Genomic DNA, 23058 nt, shown 5'->3' with positions numbered 1-23058 from the left:
TTGATGGTAACCTTGTTCAATTAACGGTAATCTATACACATCCTAAGGGAACCATCCTTCTTTCTCAAAAACAAGACCGGAGTTGGGTAAGGCCTACTAAAGTTTCATAGGTAAGGAGCTTTATTGGTTTAGCTAGCTACTATTATCGGTTTGTCAAGGGATTCTCTTCCATTGCTTCCCAATTGACCAATTTGACCGAGCAGGAGTTCCATTTGTATGTTCAAATGAGTGTGAAGAGATTTTTTGTCACGCCCCAAGCCTACACCCTGGGCGGGACTATCACTCGAAGACCATTGCTGGCCTCAAGCGAACCCTTGGCCTGGCTTACTATCTCAGCGGAAGACTATATGCATATTTATAAAGATCAATAGCACACTACTCAACTTAACTAATGAAATAACTTAGAATGTTTAATAGTCAACATTTAACTTGGCCAAAATGGCAACTCAAGTCTTAACATATGAAATGAAAAGTAAAGACAACTGAATTCACTAACTGACTGTCTGTCTGACTATCTAACTATCTATGAAGCCTCTGAACAACTAATATGGATGTCAGGACAGGCCTGCGACATCCTAATGAACTAATACGAAAACTGTAAGCAATGTGAAGGAGTCCTCTGGAATGCAAAGAGGCTCACCAACAGACTCTGAACTGCTCACTAGATCAACGAATGTGCCGGATACCGATCCTCGTTACCTGTGTCTGCATCATAAGATGATGCAGGCCAACTGGTATCAGTACATTGAATTTACAAGTATGCGAGTTGGAATGCTAAATCACATAGGCTCGAAAGAGATTATGAAAGAAATACTTACCTTGGCTCTTCTCAACTCTTGAATACTTAAATAAACTCATTTCTTTATAAAGCAGTTTAAAACAAGTGAAATATAAAGAAAAACTATTGAAAACATGTTGTCAATTCATAATCATAATATCATAAAAAGACAAACCATACACCCTCTCAAAGTCTACTTGTGTAACGCATGAATGAAGTCCCATACCCCCATTCACACTAAGCAGAACCCCTTAAGGAACCATGCTACTACTGATGTGGGAGTGTCTCTAACCAACAACCATCACTTAAGAATTATAGTGATGATACAGCGCTTTACCTCACGCTGCCGAGGCCCATCCTATACCTTGCCATGATATAGGAAGCTAACTTACTAAGTGGATCCACTAGTCTATGCGAAAATTATTCATCTAAAAAGTATGATCATTTTCTACCCATGATGGCTACATGGTTTATGGAGACTTGAGTTAATATGAACTCGCATCCCCATATCGGTGCTCAGTACTACTCCCAAAAATACTTAGTTCTTTATGTTTGTAAAAACAAAACTCCTTCTTTGGTTTGAGATAATTACTCAAAACTTAGCTTAAAAGCTCTCTTGGAAATCATAGTTTCCTCTTTACTGAAAAAACTAGCTCAAAGGCTCTTTTGAAATCTCAGTTTCCTTTCTTGTTTAAATGTGAAAACATTTACTCTTTGGGAATACATAGTCCCGATATACTCTTTTGAAGAAATGAACTCAACTCTTTACTCTTTACTCTTTACTCTTTACTCAACTTGAATTGTAAGTCTTAAAACAAAGTTAAAAGCATTTGCAAAAGACTTCTTGGAAAGACTCGAAGAACTTCCTAAACTTGGCTCTTAACTTTCCTTGAATTTGAATTTACGGATTCAAGGTTATGATTCATGTTTTTGGATGATTTCTAGATGTTTAGAAGTCATTTAGAGTAGTTAGAATCAATAGGAAGTGTTACTACACTTTATAAGGACTTAAATAGGCTAAACGACGAAAACTGGTGAAAAACGACGATTTGGACGCATCCCGGGCGCGCCGCGCCAGCCCCAACCTATCTGGGGCTCTATTCTGGCACACTACTGGCGCGCCGCCCCAGCCTGCCTGGAGCTATGGGGGCGCGTCGCGCTAGCCTTCCCACAGACACCAACTGACGAATTTTTGACCTCATTTTCTGATCCTAAATCGTTTCAATCCAATTTTTTTTCTCAAATTCACTTTAGGTTTATGTACCCAAATCATATACACAAGGATCTAACTCAAGAACTAACAACTTAATCATCAAGAACTCCTAAAACTCAACTCATGTTCAAGAACGAAAGTAATTCAAGAACCACATTCAACAATATTCCAAATCCAATCTTTTGAGATAAAATCGCTGAATCAAACATGTTTGGCACGTGGGTGAATGAACACAACATTGAGATAGACTCACATACCTTGGACTTTACCTATTCCAATAGCCNCCCCCCCCCCGACGAAATCCACAAGCAAAACTCCAAGAAATCGACGAATCCTTAACGTTCTTGCTTCCTCTTCTCCTTTCTCCTCTTCTTTTCTTTTCTCTCCAAACCCTAACTCTTTTGGTAAAAGTGAAAACTGATCTAATTCAGCTTAGACCCTAATTAATTACCCAAAAACGAATTAAAGAAAGGGTTAAGGAAAAGTCCAAACTACCCTTTAAAAATCCGGATTGGACTTTACCTATTCCAATAGCCCAACTTCCAAAAGGTATAACTCACTCATACGAACTCGGATTTGCGCAAACTCGGCGGCGTTGGAAAGATCCTTCCAAGAGATTTGCAACCATATCTGGAAGTACACTTTACTCATCCTGAGCTAGGAATTATTGCCATTTGAAGTTGACCAAAACTCAACTTTTCCTAACTTAAACAAATTTCCAGATTTTAATTTTTTTCCAAAAATGACTATTTCCAATTATAAGCTTCTTCCTAGTTATTTCAATTTGCGAGATGTTACAGTTTTGTGAAACTCAAGACCTTGTTTACTATTGCACTAATTCTTGCCTTGCATGTGGAAGGTAAGAATTTCATTGTTTATGGTGATGCATCTTATTTCGGTTAAGGTGATGTGCTAATGGAGGAGAGGAATGTAATTGCCTATGCTTCAAGGCAATGAAAGTGCATGAACGTAACTATCTGACCCACGATTTAGTGTTGGTTGTGGTTGTATTTGCATTGAAGCATTAGAGACATTATCTTTACGGGGTCAAGTGTGAAGTCTATTCAAATCATCGTAGTTTATACTATGTGTTCACTCAGAAAGAGTTGAGTTTGAGATAGAGGAGGTGGATGAAGCTATAGAAATACTATGATGTTACTATTCTTTATCACCCAGGAAAATCTAATGTTGTGATTGGTGCCCTGATAGAAAAACAGGGAGCATGGGGAGTTTAGCCCATTTACAAGTTTTTAGACGCCCATTGGCTAAAGAGGTTCAAACTCTGGCTAATGTCTTTATAAGGCTGAAATCAACTGAGAAAGGAAGACTATTGGCCTGTGTGGCGACAAGATCTTCTTTTCTTGAAAAGATTAAAGAAAAGCAATTTGATGATAAGAAGCTGAGTCGAATTCGTGATATGGTATTGCGAGGAGAGGCTAAGGAGGCTATGATTGATGAGAAAGGAGTCTTGAGGATTAAAGGGATGGTACGTGTGCCCCGTATTGATGTTTTGACTCAAACTATTCTTGTAGAGGCTCATAGTTCGAGGTATTCTATAAATCCTAGTGCAACCAAGATGTCCAACCTCATAAAGTCAGGGTATTCTATATATCATGATAAGGACAAACTACCACCACTCCTGTAGAACTTACATTTAAGTTTAAGTGGTGCTTTCATATCACATAAGACTTCTGAAGCAAGCCTCCATTTCATCTATATTGTCCCAATGCGATGCCGGACATCTTTATCGATATTTCCACTATCTTGGATTACAGATCCAAGATGCTTAAAACTTCTATTTTGGGAATAGTTTGTTTGGCAACCCTCACTTCCACACTTGTTTCATCCGACGTGATACTAAATTTGCACTCCAAATATTTCATTTTGATCCTACTCAACCAAAACCCTTTGGACTCCAAATTTTTTATCCAAACCTCCAACCTAGCATTAGCTTTGTTCCATTTCTTATCAACCAGTACTATATCGTCGGCAAATAACATACATCATGGAACCTCATCTTCAATAGATTGCATCAACTCATCCATCACCAAGGAAAATAGAAAAATACTAAGAAGTGATCCTTGGTGCAGCCTCATCTCAACTAAAAAGTGCTTCAAGTCTACTCCCACCATTCTAGTCTGAGTCTTAACTCCATCATACATGTCATTTATCTCTCCAATATACACCATTATGACACATCTATAGATTAAGCACCTCTAAAGGAAATCACTTAGGACTTTATCATAGGCCTTTTCAAGGTCAATGAACTCTATATAAAGGTCCCTCTTTGTTTCTCTATACTTTTCCACCAGTCTTCACATAAGATAGATACTTAAGTAGTCGATCATTCCATCATGAATCCAAATTGATTTTTAGAAAATAGACATCCCTCTCCTCACCCTCATATCCACCACTCTCTCCCATACCTTCATAGTGTGGCTTAGCAATTTGATATCCAAGTAATTATTCCACTTTTGAATATCACTCTTGTTCTTATACAATCGAACCATTTTAGTCCACCATCATTCATTGGGCCATTTTTGTCATCTAAAAATAGTATTATTTAATTCAGTTCTACTTCATACCTATCTTGTTTGTGCTAATCTAAAATTCTATCAAAATCTCATAAAGTCTAGTTGTTCTTCCCTTGCTCATCCTACTAATTGCACGTACAACCTCATCAAACCTGAAACACCTATAATATCTTATGTCTTGAAGTCTTTCACAGTGCACCAAATCACCCAACACAATGTTTCTTTCTCCTTCTTTGTTTAAGAGTTTGTGGATGTAAGTTTACCCTCTTTGCATAATGGAGTTCTGTTCTACCAACACCTTGCCTTCCTCGTCCTTGTTGAACTTTAATTGATTCAAATTGGGAGCCTTTATCTCTATCGGTTTTGTGAGCCTCTAAAATTTACTATCCCCTCTTATGGCCCCTAGATCGACATACAACCATTTGACAGTTGTCGTCTTAGCCACTATAACCCACTTGAGGCACACAAGCACTAATATCGTTCAAAGTAAGCCCATTACTAACTAGATTAATCATGTGCCTTGGAACCTACCCATCTGGTCTCCTAAACAAAAGCTATATTTATCTTCGTCTTCTTGAAAATCTTCACTAGCTCTATGGACTTTTTTGTCAACGACCTATGTTCCAATACCCTTATCTCAACTTAAGAGAACCCGTATCCACTAACCCTTACTTCTTACTGCCCCGGCCTTAACTGAAGATATTATCCTAGTCCACCATCATCCAATAAAACTACTAAAATAAGAGGAGAGTCAAGGACCACTTAACTATACTAAAAATAGAAGAAAAAGAGAAATACCAAAAGCAACTAGCTCAGTGAAGTGGAACTATAGACAAAAATAAATAAGTGACATTTAAAGACAATAGATAAAGGCAGAAAAATAGTGCAGAAGATTACACAAACAATAAGCAACACTGAATGATTAAATCTAGATCGTAGAGTCCTTCTATATGATCACATAATAATAGAGCTAAAAATAACATAAAGAGATAATTTTGACCGAAAGAAAGAGGGAATAAAAACTACGTAACAATCATGACAAGAGGCAATATTGAACTATAAAACTGGAAGATTGTACGAACACTAGAAGCGATCCGAAAGAAAGTAAGAACAAGTTCTAAAAGGTAGAGGAAAAATCAGAATGAAACTAAAGGCAGTATGGACAAGAACTATCACATATAGACAAGGTTGAATAAGAACTACAAAACAATGGGTAAATCGGAAGAACCTGGACCAAGGTGTCAGCAGTTAAGAAAACTTCTTCAAGAAAGCAATGTTGACCGACGGAGGAGAACCTTTGAAAGTGTGTCACCGTTTTGATTTTTGAAGATCTTATGCTAGACGGGAATGGTCAATCTCGACCCCAAATAACCAAATCTAGTATAATCTCAACCCAATTTTAGAAAAATCCCGATCCCAAGTTTAGAGAAAGGCGGTGATTTCACTGAAGATGGACAAACAATAGTTGTCCAATGCAAGATTTTGGATCATTGACGTAGATGCATCATAAACCATAGCCGATGAAAGAGGTAGAATTTGTGGTTGCGGTAGTGCTCTGGAAGAGGGAGGATTTATCAATGGGGAGAGAGAAGATGGGTTACGGGGGCGAAAGAAGAGGGGTACTTAATAGGGAGAGAAAAAAAAATTGTTGTCCTTTATTTTCCCAATACTTTTAGTTGATATTAGAATTATTTATTTCTAATAACTGATTGTAAAACGTAAATAATTTAAGATGAAATCATATTAATTATTCAAGATCGTGGAATGATATGATTTTCACAAAACTTACAGTAACAACAAGATTTAGTCAAGAAAAAACATACTTGAATTGGTAAAAATTAATTATTTTAACTATAAATCTTGACTTGAGAGCGGAAAACTAATCAAGAGCATGGATTGGTGTGGAAAATTAATTTGCTTGTTCACAAAATAATTTAAATTTAGTATTCACCAAATATTCAGTCATGCACTTGGCCAATTATTTCCAAACATGCATCTACAAAGAAGGTAACATTGATTTGTTAATTTTAAGCAGAAGCATCTTAACAAATATCATCACACATAACAGAAACACAAACTCCAAAAGAATTTAAAAAATTGTTAATTCCAAATTTCAAGTAATAGCTCATTAGGTATGAAACGCGTGAACAAAGAATTACAATTTTGTTAGATATAGTTTAAATAGGTCTGATAAGTCAAATATATATATATATATATATATATATATATATAGAAGGTAATCAAATTTTAGATTACTTAGCTGATCATGCCATGAAAATTAAAGGTTGTTACAGCACAATTACTTTATGTTATGTAACACCTCAGAAATTGGAAAATTGAATTGAAAAAGAAAGATTACAGTTTTAGCACTAATGCATGTTCTACAAGCCAACCTACCAATTGTAGGAGGTTCTACGGGCTGTAGGAAGGAAGTCATAGGAATTGAGTTGAATTTTTGGAAAATGTCAAGTCTCTGATGATGATCTACGGATGGACGAGATGAACCATACATAGGAATTGTTACGGGCCATAGAAAGGCTTCAATGGAAAGTGATTGAACTCGGTGAGATTATGGAGTTGAACTTGGGTTCTACAGACTAGCTCTATGAGACATAGAAAGGAAAATGATCCGTAGAAGAGTCCCGTAGAAATTTTTCAATATTTTGATCCCCAGTATTTGACTCTACGGTTGACTATGACGATCCATAGAAATTCTTACGAACCGTAGGTCAAAACGGTAGAAGTCATCCGACAGTTTTAAGTCAGAGTTAATTGGGTCTTTTCCTATCCTTTTAATACCTCGAATATGTCATTTCTAGACTACTCCAATGACCTATAACTGATGTTCTACTCCCACATCTAACCATTCCCTCGCATTTACTCAAAACCTCAAATTCCCTCCAAGTTCATCCTCTCTAATTATCTATCAAGTTCCAAGGTGAAGAACTAAGGTTTCAAATGCTTCAAGGATTTTATCTCTTTATTTTAGGACTTTGATCATCAAGGTATGTGGTAATTCACTAATGGATCCCTTTCATCCATTTGGTTCCAAAGAATCTCAATTCTCCAATTGATTTTCACCTAATTCTCCTAGGGTTTTATGTATTCTCCATGGGTCCAATTGATTATGATTCAATTACCCAAATTCAATCTTATTATACATAATTTGACTTAATTACACGATTTTCAATCGATTTCATATGGACCTGTGTCTATGCCTACTTTATGAATATAAACTATGATTATGAACTTATAAATTATGATTTGGATATGTGCATGTTTTATGAAATTGATGATTTATGACTAAATGATACTTTTAAGATAAAGAGTGAATGATTTGTGAAAGGTCTTCTCACATTTGAATGAAATCATGATTTAGATGTTTAGGAAGGTAAGTGTATTAGTATGAAATAATGGTTTTGAAAAGAACTACTCTAATATGAACTTATGATTGACTTGGTAGTCTAGAGTTATTGCCTTTCCCAGTATTTTGATATGATATGATTATGATTATGTCTTTTACTTGGCATCGAGAGGACTTTGGAATGGAGGTCTTACCATTATAAGAGATTTGGTCTTTAGTAGCAATTCTCTTGTCCCAAATTATGTGCACCCGTAAGATTTTTTTAAATAACCTAGCTAGAGGAACCACTTTAGCAATAATGAATGATACGGAGTTCTTACATTGGCAAGTAGACTCTCTCTTTTTGGTGTGAGGGCTACACAAGATTCCATGTTATAGCTCACATTATCTTTATTGTCAGTTAATGGTAAATATCTAACAAATGAACTATATTTTCTTCAAAAGTCTTATCAAAGTTTTTTTATGGTTTTCAATATGCATTGACCTTGTTTATGACTATGATTTCTCTTTAAGGGCTTTTTACTTGGTCAACCATATCATGTTTAACCTCACCATTTTATCTTGCTTACATTTTATGCATTTCCCCATATTTAGTACATTCAAAGTACTGATGCTATTGTGACTACATAGTTTCATAATATAGGGTCTGACGCTTCTCCTCCTGAACGTGAATAGATCGGGATTGCTCAGCTATTGACTACTTGGATTTGTGAGTCCTCATGATTCCAGGGCAAGGTTATGGACTATTTTATTGCTTTTGATGTCTCTGTAGTTTCCAGATTATGTTCATGGCTTAGGGGCTTGTTCTAGTCACATTTATGAAGAGAAGGATTATGTTAGCTTAGTAGTACTCTGTGTATTCTCTTATGTACTATGTTGGTATCATTTATTTCATCTTAAGGGTTGAGACTTATTACTTATACTCTTTCATATTGTATTTCTTCTACATATTTCTTATGTCAAGTGTTTTGTTGTCACGATCCAACTTCCTGAGTCATGATGGCACCTACTATAACCCACCAGTAGGTAAGTCAATTCGTAACCCAAAACGACAAGTAATGGGTACAAGGGTAGAACTAAACAGGAAATAACACTAATAACAAGGAAAGACAAATACAGGAACAAACCAAAATTATAAACAATGGAAACCCTCTAGAACCTTAAAGTCACGAGTACAAAGCTTTCTAATATAAACAAGTACAAGTCCCAAAAGTAGACCACAACAAGCCGTCGCAAAGGCAAAAGACTAGCTAACATATATTTAGAAGAAGACAGGCTGATCAGGATGCTAAGTTCTCACCCTCGTCTCTGATATCCACAAGCTGCAAAATATGGCATGAATGATCACCACTGGTAGCTGGTACTAGGATCTGTATCACGAAAAAGATGCAAAATGTAGCATTAGTACCACAAAAGGTACTCAGTAGGCACCATAGGCTGATTGAGCAAGAAAGGTAAATACAATCAGAAAAGATAAAATCTAGACACAAACAGAGGTCAAAGTTGATATGAAAAGAAAGAGGGCACACGAGCAAACTGAAAGTTAAACTAATTACAACTAAACTAAACCTAAATGGACCTCATAACCCTAGAAGGTACACTCGTGTGCACGTTTAAATAAAAACCTGAGCATACCCCATAAGCATGGTACTACCCTCGAAATAGTATCGATAAATCCTAAAACAGGGTTTCTCAAAAGAAAAGTAGGAATAACAAACTACCCACAACCAATTCACACTAATCATCACTAATTTACACATTTATGCTCAATCTGAAAGAAAGAAACAAACAAAGGAAGTCGTAACCTACATATAGGTCGATCCCGTGCGCTCCAAATCACAAGGTCGGAGCTTTTCCTTTCCGAACAACCTGTGAACACGTCCACGCTATCAAAAATAGGATCATAACGTAATTACAGTTGTTTAGACACTAAAGCACATACAATGGAAAAAGATCAACTTTATAGTCAAATGGAAATTGTGGGACCCGCATTGGAATTTATAGAATAGGCTCCATCAAGATGTCCTAAACTACGCTCGAACTTGTGTTCCAAAAATTTAACACAATCCAAGGCTCGGAAGTAGTAATAACAACAACATGCAATTTCAACAATAAATTAAACCAAGGTATCCTAAAGACAAACCAATTCACCTCAAACAGAGGTTTTTCAACAACTTCTAATCATAAACCTAAGTAGCCAAGCTCCAAAAGATCACACATGACTTTGAATCACTCAAATCAAAGCTCGGATGAGGGATAAATCGCCTTTAGAAAATAAGAAATGAAGCTGTAAATTCACTATATAAATAGCCAAGATCGGGTTGCTAAAAGTCTATTTCTGGTCACTAAAAGTCTGATTCCTCGTCACTAAAGACTGTACCAGATATCAGCACTTTAGTTGGTTTGCTTAAACTCTGAATTCTCCAACGGGGTGCTCAGGATTCATTTGGAACCTCGTGCACACAAATGAGATATGCGACTCTACCAAATTAAATATTTTGGATTCAATAAAGTAGAAAAAAAGTTCCATACTAGATCATCTTGTCAAAAGGTGGGTCCCACCCTCAAACTCTATTTTCAGCCAAAATCCATAAGGAGGCTCGGAATTAACCCAGAAACCTCGGGATCCAAACGAAGGGTAACACTCGCACTTTCAGAATGTCTTAGTTAACCTGCACCTTCATTGTAGGAGTGATTAATAAATTAATAATGATTTGGTATGCCATATTTTAAGTGTTCAAGGGACATATCTCATGTTTTAAATTTAAGCGAGTTGTGAAATAGAAGTTGGCGAAAGTTATTCTAAGTTTATTTTAAAGTTTTCTCTAAAATTTGGGTCATATTTCTTGATGATTTTCTCCCAATATATTAAGATTTATGGGGCCCATAATCTATCAAATCAAAGGCCTATGAGTCTAGTTTCCAAAGCATCAAACTGTTCATTAATACAACTTCAAAATAGAGAGATATTTGCATTTTTGTAAGATAATGCAAGAAGGCACGTGAGGTGGGCTAAGGTCGGTGGAAACTTTATTTAATCAACCGAATTCATTTTCCTTTTTCATTTTGTTCCAGTTGCCCAAAATAAAGAGAAATTCTCCCAAAATCCATAAAATACTCTTTAGGTTTGAGTGATTTCATCTTGCAAGCTTCAAGAAATTTGCTCTACGTTGCGACCTCATTATTTTGTTATAGTTTTCTCTGTGGATTATGTAGTGTACCTCTGTGGTGTTTTTAGTAGCAAGGGTTTTACTGTGTTTGGAGGTCTTGAGCTTTATTGTAAGCTTAAGTTCAAGGTAATACCCTCTTTTTGTTGATTCTAGCCTTGGTAAGCCGCAAATAGTGAGTTGTGACGGCAATCTATTGTCACGCCCCGAGCCTACACCCTAGGCGGGACCGGCACCCGGAGACCATTGTTGGCCCCAGGCGAACCCTTGGCCTGGCTTTCTTAACTCAGCGGAAACTTAACTCAACAGTACAACTCAATGCAATGAAAGGTTATAAAACAACCAACTGATGCATAACATGCCAAAAGGCAGCTCGAGTCTCAAAATAGAATATTTACATATATACATAAATAAGAGACTCAATACTAACTGACTGACTGTCTATGAAGCCTCTAAAATACTGAGATGGATGTTGGGACAGACCCCGCAACATCCTAATAGAACAAAACTAAGTACACAAAATAATTGAGTCCTCCGAAAAGCAAGGAGGCTCACCACTGACACTGGAGTGCTCAGCTGGTTCAACGACGTGCAGGATGCTGATCTGGGGTACCTGAATCTGCATCGTCATAAGATGCAGGCCAACTGACATCAGTATATTGAATGTATGAGTATGCGAGCTAGAAAGCTAAACCACGACTTAAGCTTGAAAAGAGTACAAGAGAACACTTACCTTGGCTCTGTTCAACTCATGAATAACTGAACACAATATATAAAGCAATAAGACACATGCAATATATAAAGCTTGTAAAACTCTTAAAACATGACGTAAAAATCATATTTATAATATCATGAAAATATCATGTTTCCTCTCAAGGTCTACTTGTGCAATGTATGAATGAAGTCCTATACCCCTATCCATACTAAGCAGAACCCTCGAGGAACCATGCTCTTTCTACTGTGGGAGCTTCTCTAACCGACAAACCACCACTATGAATATGAGTGGTGATACAACATTTTACCTCACGTTGCCCGAGGACCATCATATACCTTGTCGTGATATAGGAAGCTAATGATACAACGTTTTACCTCACGTTACCTGAGGACCATCCTATACCTGGTCTTGATATAGGAAGCTAACTTTACTAAGTGGATCCACTAGCTTAACTTTACGGATTCATCTAAAAAGTATGGCCCGTTAACTCTCACGTTGGCTACATGGTTCTTATGGAGAGTTGAGTTTAATATGAACTCGCGTCCCCAAATCGTTGCTCGATACTACTCCCAAAATGCTTTTAGTTCATAAGTATTTCAAACACATCTTTCTTTAAATGAGATAATTACTCGAAATCTAGCCCAAAGGCTCACTTGGAAACGATGTTCCTTTTCTTGAAAACTAGCCCTAAGGCTCTTTTGGAATCATAGTTCCTTTCTTACTCAAATGTAAAAACATTTAGAAACTTCTTTGGGAATACATAGTTCCCTAATAGCTTTTGAGAAATGAACTCAACTTACACTCTTGACTTAACTTGAGTCTTGAGACTCCTTACTTAGCTTGAAACTCTAAGCTCTTTACTTGACTTGAAACTTGAGTCTAAAAAAATGAAGTTAAAACGTTCAATGAAAACTCTTGAAAAGCTTGGAGGACTTGCTTGAACTTACTTCTTAACATGGCTTGACTTGACTCTAACTTCTCTTTAACTTGATACTAACTTGCCTTGAATTGAACTATGGATTCAAGGTATATGATCACACATATTTGGATGAGTTCAGGATGTTTAGAAACACTTTGGGGTGTTGGAAACAACTAGGGAACGTAGGTATAACACCTAGGAACATGCATGAGAAAGCATGGAAAGAAAGAGGGAACATGGCGTCCTTGGCGCTCTGCAAGGCGCGGAGCGCCAGCCCTCGAAGGTCAGAGGTCACCTGCTGGCGCTCTGAGAGGCACGGCGCCCCAAGGGGAAAACCTCAGAGCCCCTTTTGGGGCGCGCTGGTAGGCGCGACGCGCCGACCCCTTACCCAGAAAACTCACATTTTCTCCCTCTTTTCTTCAACTCTAAACCACTCTTACTTCAAGGGCGTCAACCCCAAACACTAAGGATCATCATATCCCTCAACATACCATGGATTACAACTCAAAACACAACCCAATCATGTCCCACAACCAACAATAACTTCAACAACACAACTAACAACATCAACAACTAACAACTTCAACAACAATTCCAATCTTTCCTCAAATCATAAAATGAGCTTGGTGTGTGGGGGAAAGGATCAAACCACACAAAGAAATCACACACCTTGAAAGGTATCACCCCCGACGAAAATCCACATTGATCTTTGACGGAAACTTGTTGATCTCCTCTTTCTCCTCTTTCTCCTTTTCTTCTTCTCCTTCTTCTCTTCTTCTTCTCTTCTTCTTCTCAAGCCCTAGCTTTCTCTCTTTTTAAAATGGGATAAAATGATCCAAGGATCATCCCTATACAACAATATAATCCCAAAAGAATTGGCTAGGGAAAAGACTAAAATGCCCTTAAATTTCCGGACGGATTCCTTGTCACCTGCCCAACTTTCAAAGGGCATATCTCACTCATACGAACTCGGAATCGAGCAAACTCAGTGGCGTTGGAAAGTTCATTCCATAAGATTCACAACCATAACTGTAAATACTCCTAAATCATCCTGAGCTGGAAGTTATGACTGCTCAAATTTGGCCAAAAACTCGCTGATTTCCACACCCAAATTTCCAGATTTTTAAATCCTTTCCAAAAATGAAAATTTTCAAATTCCAAGCCTCTTCTTAGCTATTTCAAATTTTTGGATGTTACATCTATATCTTTTGTTGGATTATCATAGTACTTTTCATTCTTTAGTGTTGATTGTGGTGCTTCCTTATTGTAATATAGAGGAGGGTTTCAAGTAAAAGTTTCTAGGCCACTGGAATTCATCGAAAAAAGTATGTTAAGACTATTCCCTTTGTTGGTCATGTTTTCTTAAAGCTTAGGAGCGATATAATAGAGTTGTTATCATTGGTGAATGTGTAAACATAATTGTTAGTGCTTGGCAGATTGAGTGGTTGTTATCTTTCCTTGTTGGGACTCGTAATCTGTTAATAACGACCCTATGTAGGGAACGACTTAGAGACTCTTTGTATAGATTATTTATAGTTGAATTACTTGCCTTTAGCCTATAGAAAATGTTTGTTATTTCCCTTTGGGATATTGTGGTTAGTTGCAGAGTTATGAACTGCCTGAGAGGCACATGTTGTTGCCAAAAAAGGTTATGTGTTGCTTACAGGGATTTATTGATTCCAAAGAGAGCTATGTGCTGCCTACCGGGCTATACAGATGCCTAAAAGGGATATGCACTGCCTACGGAGCTAAATTGTTGCCTAAGAGGTCTATGTGACTTCCTATGCGTACAAGGGGCTACCTATAAGGGTATATAGATTGATTAGGCACCTTCTGGGCTTATGGGGCCTAGGTAGGTGGTCTTGTTTGCTCCTTGTACCTGCCGAGCTTATGGGGGCTTGGTTGGGTTGTTGTTTGAGTATTTTTGTATGTTTAGATTCAGTAGCAGGTTAGTATGCTAATCTTATTTTTGATTCCCTTACCTGATTAACTTTAGTATATTATGATACCTACTTATTTAGTCTATTGCCTTTCATACTCGGCACATTATTTTGTACTGACGCCTCTTGCTTGGGGGAGCTGCATTCATGCCTGCAAGACTTGTCAATCGACTCGATAGACCTCCCCAGCAGCACAGTTGAGCTCCACTAGGTTTTATAGCCCCTTCTTTCGGAGCTGCCAAAGTTAAGAGGTTTGTTGGCTTTTGTTGTATATAGTTTTTGGATAAGTCGGGGCCCTGTCCCGACCAAGCTTTACTGCTCTTAAAGGCTTTCAGACTAGTGTGTTGGGTTGTACACCCGCGTTATCGATAATGTTTGACTTATTTATTGGTTGACCAAGGTTTGATGGTACTTTGGTGCATTAAATTGATATATAGCGTTTACATTTTTCTAGATATCATGGTGGCCTGAAAAACACAAACAGAACTTATCTACCTGTTGGCTACTTCTTTATATGAATTGTTGGGTGTAGTTGTTTCCTTTATATAGTTGTTAATAGGGGCCTTACCGGCCGAGGGATTAATTTTAAGATGAGATACACTCATTTTTTTCTTAAATATCTGAGGCTACTATATGCTATTAGCAAATGGTTCAGCAGAGTCGGCGAAGACCTAAGTTTTGGCATTAGGTGCCAATTGCACCCCTTGAGTTTAGGGCGTCACAAACTTGGTATCAGAGGAACATCGTATCCTAGGGAGTCTTCAAGATGTGTCTTATAGAGTCTTGCTTATAAATGTGTTGTGTACCACATTCTATAAGCAGGAAGTTACATTGCATGTTAGATTGGTTATCCTTCTTTTGCTCACCTCGTGCTATAGAGTTGGGTCTTAAGGAATTACTTTCCTGACTTATATTTGATTTTTATTTACAGAGAGATGGCTCACACCAGACACACCTCATCTATCCAGGGGCTAGATACAGTTGTAGGTGAGAGTACCCATAAGGCTCCACTTGAGATAACTCATTGTGAGACCCATGAGGAGACATCTTCTCAGCCCCATATAGTTTCTCCACTAACTCAAGAGCCTCTGAGGGCTACAGGACCCCCGACACAACTAGAATTACCACCTCCAGCTCCTCCTATTCAATATGGTCATGACTTCAAGAGTGCAATGTGTATGTTAGCACAGTTATCTGTTGCACTGCGCTAGCCAGTTGCCAGGAGTTGTCGAACCTTTCGAAGGGCCGGGAAGTTTGAGAGTTCATGACTTTCTAGCCTTGAGTCCTCCAGAGTTTACAGGGAAACATCATAGGGAGGACCCTCAGCATTTTGTCGATCAGTTTCACAGGATCTTAAGGGTCATGCATGACTCAGCGACTGAGCCAGTTGAGGTAGCAGCCTTTCGATTGTGTGATGTTGCAGTGTTGTGGTAAAAGAGTTTGGAGAGATCCAGGGGGAAAGATGCACCTCCATCCTCTTGGGATAGCTGTACCAAAGCTTTCATATATCACTATATGCCTCGGGAGATTTGGGATGTCCGAGTAGATCAGTTCCTAAACGTTCGATAGGGGAGCATGAGTGTTCGGAAGTATGGGCTGATATTTGATTCATTGGCTAGGTATGCACCAGCATTTGTTGATATGATGCATGATAGGGTTCAAGGATTTGTAGGAGGGATTGATTCAAACAATATTGATGTTTGCACTATCGCTGCACTAAATGATAATATGGATATCTCTCAAATTCAGGAATTTGCACAAAGCATAGAAGAGTGTTGACATCAGTAGTATCAGAGGGAGAGGGTTAGGCCCGCTAGTTCACATTGACTACTTTCAGAGTGGTCCCAGGCCTCGATATTCTAGTAAGCCACCTAACCCTCCACTACAGAAGTTCCAAGGTATTAGACTTGATCGTTATGGACAATCAGGTCCAGGTAAGGGTTCACGAGCATCAGGCTCTCAACAACAAAGGAGTTCAGGCTAGGCTAGGTTAGCCCTTTCGTGTCATGCTACATACGGTAGGATGCATTTCGGGAGATGTAGGTAGGGTTCCACATATTATTATTGTTTTGGGCAGGAGGGTCATGTGTGGAAGAACTGCCCAACCATAAGTCAGGGTGGTATGGCTCAACCGACTAGGTCAGGAGTAGGTTCTTCCTCATCAACACATTCTACAAGGCGTGGACCTTAGAATTCACCAGGTAGAGGGAGAGATAGAGGGGGAGCATCTAGTTCTTGTAGTTGCCAGAACAGTGCATATGCACTTGCTGACCGACAAGACTAAGAGTCATCACCCCGATGTTATGATAGGCACATTGATTGTTTGTTCTTATTGTGTTTATGCTTTGAAAGATCCAGCTCTACCATATCCTATGTTACTCTATTTGTTGAGGGGGAAGTTGAGTATAGCTGTAGAATCATTATATCGACCCTTTATTATGTCTACACCAATTGGTGAGTTTATTATTGCAAAGAGAGTCTATCTAGGTTGCACAAAATAAATTATTGATTGTCAAACCTCTTTAGACCATAGACATGGTAGAGTTAGAGATGGTCTATGTCGACGTCATTAAGGGTATGGATTGGCTAGCATCCTGTTATGCTAATGTTGAGTGTTGGACAAAGATTTTTAGATTTCATTTTCAAAGAGAGGCACTGCGAGAATGGAAAGGTAATATAGCAGCACCGAAAGGTAGGTTTATTTCCTATCTTAAAGCAAGGAGGATAGTTACTAAGGGTTGTATTTATCATCTTGTCCAAGTTCAAGGTATGGATGCAAAACCACCAATTCTCCAATCTATTCCAGTGGTTAATGAGTTTCCGTATGTATTTCCAAATGAGCTTCATGGTATTCCACCAGAATGGGAAATTGATTTTGCTATCGATATGCTACCAATTACACAACCCATATTTGTCCCTCCTTATAGAATGGCACTTGTTGAGCTAAGGGAGTTGAAGGATTATATGAAAGATTTGTTGGATAAAGGATTTATCAAGCCTAGTGCTTCACCATGGGGTGCACCAGTATTATTTGTGAGAAAGAAAGATGGCTCTCTTAGGAAGTGTATCGATTATCGACAGCTCAACAAGGCGACTATAAATAATAAGTATCCGTATCCAAGGATCAATGACTTGTTTGATTAGCTACAAGGTGCTAAGTACTTCTCAAAGATTGATTTGAGATCAGGGTACCATTAGGTAAGAGTTTGGGAGAAAAATGTTTCAAACATAGCTTATAGAACTAGATATGGACATTTTAAGTTTTTGGACATGTATTTTGGATTGACCAATGCCCCTGCAATGTTTATAGTCCTGATGAATAGCATATTCAGATCGTATCTAGACATGTTTGTGATTGTATTTATTGATGATATCTTTGTGTATTCACGTTCAAAAGTTGAGCATGCAGATTATTTGTGAGCAATCCTTCAGGTTCTTCGAGATCAGGAACTTTACGCAAAGTTCTCTAAGTGTGAGTTCTGATTGAGCTTTGGCTTTCTTAGGGCATATTGTATCAGATGCGGGTATTATGGCTAATACACAAAAGATTAAGGTCGTGAAGACTGAGCCTAGACCCACAATTCTGACAGAGGTTCGTAGTTTCCTAGGATTAGATGGGTACTACAGAAGGCCTGTAGAGGAGTTTTCTTCACTTTCAGCACCACTGACAAAGCTGACTCAGAAAATAGTTAAGCTTTGGTGGACTGAGGCTTGCGAGCATAGTTTCCAGGAGCTAAAGGACAAGTTGACATCAGGAGCAGTCCTAGCCTTGCCAGAGGGTTCAGAGGGCTATGGGGTGTACTGCGATGCTTTGGGTGTTGGGTTAGGATGTGTTTTGATGCAACATGGTAAGGTGATCACGTATCACATCAAAAAAAGGGTCGATTCGCGGGAGTTAAAATTACAAATAGTGGGGGTTTAGAACCCCCAAAATTTGTTGTTACAGGGGTTTCAAAAACTCCCACTGTTAGGTCTGTGGCTATTAAGTTGTGGAAGTTTTTAAATAACCCCAGGAATCATTTGCTGCAGATGGGGGTTTTAACCTTTGTAACTTTTTTTCAGCAAATAATTTTATTTCATTTCCTGGGGGTTTATAACCTTCACAAATAAATTTTAGTACTTCACTTTTTTGGGACTATAACCTCCGCAATACTTTTGATGAACCTTTAATATTCAATACTTTAGCATGTCTAAATAGGAGGGAATAAAGAGCAAATTATTATCAACTTTAAGCACAATGAACACATATTTTAAGAATGAAATCAAAAGTCAATATCCAAAAGATAAATGATAGAACCCCATATACTTCTTCATTGGTCTCTGAATGTTCAATGTCTTCAGCAGACATACATACAGTGGTGATGTACTCAATATGACCCCCAAACTTTGATAAGCCAATGTCAACATTGTATGTTCAAAATTCAAGGTTCTATTTAGTAATTCCAGAACAACTTCCGTCTCTAAAACATACAACAATATAAATGTCAACTTCATTTTGCATCTTCAGTTGCATCACTTCTGTTTAAACAAGTCTATGTTGACGCAAGTGGGGTTTTGAATCCACTCATCCATTGCTACACAAGTGTCTGCAGTCACACTGAAACGTTAAACAAAGAACGATTAGGGATGTCCAAATGCATGATATCAAAATGACTCATTAATCAACTACTTGATTGTTCTTAATCTTCTATAACAAAGACCCTATTAAACCATCACTATTTTACATCATGTTGTCCTCCCTATTAGTTTTTCTACAAGGTTCGACACGACAGTATCTCAGGAGACAATATAAGTAGTTACAACACGCCCCTGAGACTGTTGAACAAGAATAACACACAAATTCTATATAGAGGACAATATTCGAATCTTCGTGTATGTTAATCACTTCTAGGATGAGGCCGTTAGTTTAGGTTTAACGTTGATCAGAAATCAGCACAATTTGAAAGGCTCTTACGCAGCATTTTAGCAATACTGATACCAAAAGAAGGCATGAGGAAGCACCGGTTAACTCTGTTTTTTCCTGTTTCCAGGAGAAGCTGAATGCATTAGACAAAGATTTGCCTAATCTGAGAAGTGATGTCATGAACTCTCAATAGATTAGTGAAATAGCAATGGAAACATTCTTACAGAATGAAGTACGTGGGAAATGAATTAATGGAAAGACAAGAGACATTAGCAGGGATCAAAATTTGATCCACCGCGAGCTGTTTGGCAACTGCTAGATAAACAGACACATTCATGAGAGTATCAGATGTGGCATTTACCTAATGCACCACATAATCCAAAGTGTTTAGTGTACTGCTGTGGAACTTCTCTTGGCCTTTGTACAATATGACACATCCAATGCTGCACATCGAAAATTAAATTTGAACCAAACTCCAAAAGAGAAAGCACATAAATGAGAAATTAATTCATTTAGCTATCCAAAAGAGAGAGAAAAAACGCTCTGCATCTTCCGAGGATATTAAGGTTGTGGACAAAGGAAAGTCATCCATTTCCGCTATGGAGAAACCCGTAAGTCTCCAAAACTAGTAACGATTGAAATACTACAATAACTAAAGTGAAAAAAACTACACTATCAGATCACTTATATGTATCATATATATCCAAAAGGAAGTCAACTCAAAATTAATAAACTTGATAGCACATGCTCTGTAAGTACCTGAGTTGAAGCAGAGAGAGTATATATGGAAAGAGATTGAAGAGCACTCTTAATTAGAACAATTTGTAAGTACCTGAGATGATTTGCCGAATCATGTGACCATCTGCCGTTTTCCTAACTTGTAGCATATGTGTCCGACCATGGAATTTACGTGTACTATTGTTTACTGATCAAGTGAGATTTATTACAATATTTATGTTTGACAAAAGTGGATCAAAAAGTCATTCAAAAGTGTGACCTAGTGGTCAATGAAATGGGTTGAGAACCATGAGGTCCAACAATGGCCTTATGTGGCTGCAGCTTATGCCCACTATACTCCTCTACCTGCATAAATCATAAATGTATGTATATATATAACAATATTATTATATTCATAATTAAATTTAACAAGTAAAGTATATATACATACCATGTTGCTTGTGGTGAATATATGTTTTGTATTAATCCCAGTATAGAGACCACCTAGTACTTCCTCTCCACGACGTTTTATGGCCATTACTATCTATATATGTATAGTAGTGCAAATTTATAAGCAACGAACTTTGGAAATTCAGCTTAAGATCTTACCGCTGTGGTCCTTTAATGGAGCAGTCCTACCAATAGCAAAACTGAGACCACTGCGACGAGGAGAAGAATTATTTTCAGAAGATGGTGTTCCCTGCTTGTCCTTGACCATAAGATCAGGTTGTAATATGTGATCCATATACTTGCAAAAGCTTGTAATCTGGGAATGCACATTTTCTTGGACCTGCTTCTGTTGATCAGCTAGGGAGGCCTTGCCAGCCATGTCAATGATCTCCTCTGCATCAGTTTCAACGGCATCCTTCCCCAGACGATTGTAACTGAAAGGTGAAGTTAATCATGCAAAGTTAAAACTATAAGTTGTGAAACTTAAAGCACAAAAGACATGCAATTTCACCATAGGTTTCATAATAGCAATTCATCAGAAAAGAAATTAGTTACAGGCAAGATCCATAGAGGACTATAATTTATTGCTACCCCTTCCCCCTCTAGATTGGTATATATTGCAACTAGTGTTAAAGACTTAAAGCTACAGTTCTCTTAAGAAGAAACAAAAATGAAAATGTGGAATAAGGATTGTTGGGTGATGATTCAAGTAAAATCCTAGCTCTTGAAAGAATCGAAAGAAGCACAACATTCATTAGTACTTCAACCAGTCCCATACATGTCTTTCAACACGGAGAAAAGACCTTACTCAACTCAAAAATAATTAAAACTTCCATCATCAAACAAAAATATGACCTAACCAGGAAAAAAGTACAATATCCTAATAAAACCTCTTACCTTTCATAAATAATAAGGTAAACTTTCATAACTTCATCTATTTACAATGGAAACCTATTTATGTAACCCCTTACCCTTTGTCTTTCACTTGTTAAAACAAATCTTATAAGGTTGCATATTTATATTTTAAATGAAGAACTGAATAGCCTGCAGAATTGTATTTACATGAAGGAGCCCATCTTGGTTGGTCAAATACTCATACAGAAAGCTGAATCAAACGGGGCTTTACGAGGAATAGTACAAATAATGCAGCCAAACAACTTGGTTCTGCCAATTCTTGGTACAAGCATCAATGATAAAGCTATGTTCTTGGAATAAATTTCAAAGAGTACAGATAAAACCTAGAGTTGATTGACTTATTTATATCTAAAACACAATTAAGTTGTAGTTGTCTCACCAATCTATTTACAGGAAACACCAGCATCTTAGAGAACAACATAACTTTTTTTTAACATAATACTAAGCAAATCTTAAGACTGAATTCGAGCGGCTCACCACAAAGAAGATCTGAGCAGAGAACATCATTTTAGTTAATCTAAACATGGAGCCGAAGCAACAAGTATCTTAAGACTAATCTAGGAATAGAAGAGGAGAATTTAAGAATTAAAATCAGTTATACACCAATAGAGTACACAGATGGTCTCATAACTTATCTAATGGAAACTAAAATCTTTAACCGTGACCATCACAAGTATACACTCAACAGTAGGTATTACTACCCATAATCATAGTATAATGAAGAGTTTCAAGAGCAGAGGGATAGGAAAGGAGGATGGAGAGGCAATGCAGGAAAGAATCAGTTAATGAAGTGGAATAAGGTGGGGGTAATCTCTTCCAATCAATTTGAAGCCCTTGGTGACAAAGAAACTGGAGGAGAAGCAACACGAGACGAATCAACTAGCAAACAGCCACCACCAGTCATCCAAAGCATAGGTAGAGGAATTTTTTGGTAAAAACATGCCAAAAGAGAACAAAGGGGAGATGAGTCAACTGGAGTCCAGCAACATGAAAGGGGCAGCAGCAAGTAATGAGAAAGGTAGTAACATGAAAACGCCAGACCAATCGCGTGGAAAAGAGAATACACAGATTGTAGAGCGATGAAAAGAGAAGAGAATTAGAAAATACTCCCATTGAGGTGAATAGTGTGGAATCAGCTCAGAGGGCTTATCACAGTATCTCGACAAGAGTTGATGGAGATCAAGAGTTTATTACAACTCCAAAAGAGAGTAATGAGACGAGCGCCAAATCTGATAGAGGAGTCAGAGGAACAAATTCAAAATAGAAGAAATGCAGAGGAGGATGAGGATTTGGAGGAATACATACAACAAATAAGTATAGCTGGAGAATCTCCCAGATACACCAGTAGCTTGAAGAGCAGGGCCATGAAAAAAAGATCTATACTTCCTCCACAAGTTCAAATAAGGAGAAGTAAAGATAAATCTACAAGTTGTGATCAATGAA

The 23058-nt window shown here is 37.7% G+C and overlaps 1 long non-coding RNA gene across 1 annotated transcript; it reads right to left on the bottom strand.

The window, feature by feature from the left end:
- Positions 1-19010: 19010 nt before the first annotated feature.
- LOC125861906 (uncharacterized) lies at positions 19011-21177 on the bottom strand. Its single transcript, XR_007446006.1, has 5 exons — positions 20860-21177; positions 20702-20794; positions 20366-20616; positions 19895-19976; positions 19011-19227 (listed from the first exon to the last, which is right to left on the bottom strand). It is a non-coding gene; the product is annotated as an uncharacterized LOC125861906 (long non-coding RNA).
- Positions 21178-23058: the final 1881 nt, after the last annotated feature.

Source organism: Solanum stenotomum, chromosome 4 (assembly GCF_019186545.1).
Source record: "Solanum stenotomum isolate F172 chromosome 4, ASM1918654v1, whole genome shotgun sequence".
Lineage (NCBI taxonomy): Eukaryota > Viridiplantae > Streptophyta > Magnoliopsida > Solanales > Solanaceae > Solanum > Solanum stenotomum.
The sequence above is the reverse complement of the archived record's forward strand: the minus strand, read 5'-3'. Positions and strand labels throughout refer to the sequence as shown.